Source organism: Orycteropus afer, unplaced genomic scaffold (genome assembly GCF_000298275.1).
Source record: "Orycteropus afer afer isolate SDZICR_OR568_19922 unplaced genomic scaffold, OryAfe1.0 scaffold00269, whole genome shotgun sequence".
Taxonomy (NCBI): Eukaryota; Metazoa; Chordata; class Mammalia; order Tubulidentata; family Orycteropodidae; genus Orycteropus; species Orycteropus afer.
In genome coordinates this window covers 1245245-1245714 of record NW_006921856.1, presented here as the reverse complement: position 1 = coordinate 1245714, position 470 = coordinate 1245245, and positions in this window count along the sequence as shown.

Here is a 470-nt window from a genome sequence, read left to right as displayed (position 1 = left end):
GGATGTGTTCTGGGTTTGTATCCTGCTCCCTTGTTTCTACCACTTTATCCTGCTTCTTTGTGTGGACTGTGATGGTCTGTTGTCTCCGAGGCATCGTGGCATTGTTGTATTTAGATCTCTATTAACTGTTTTTGAAGAGCAGCTAAGGGTGATTCAGGCTGTTCTTGGTGGTTTTTTATCATTGGCCTGTTGGTGGAGAAGGAGGTAGTGTCTGTCATTCAGTAAGTGAAGTTGCAGTTGGTGTGGGTGTAGTTGTGTCTTATGGGGACTGTTGTTTCCCACTCAATCAGACACAAATTGCAATCGAATAACCTTCAAAAAACTTGTCAGTCTTGCAGGTCCCATGTGTCCTTGGGGTTGATGGAAAGCAGGACGTGTTCTTAAGCCCCAGCAATCTGTGAGAGCGCTGTCTCTTTAAATATCCAAAATAGTCAAGCTGCTTTTTAAACCTTCAAAATGGCAGCAGCCTC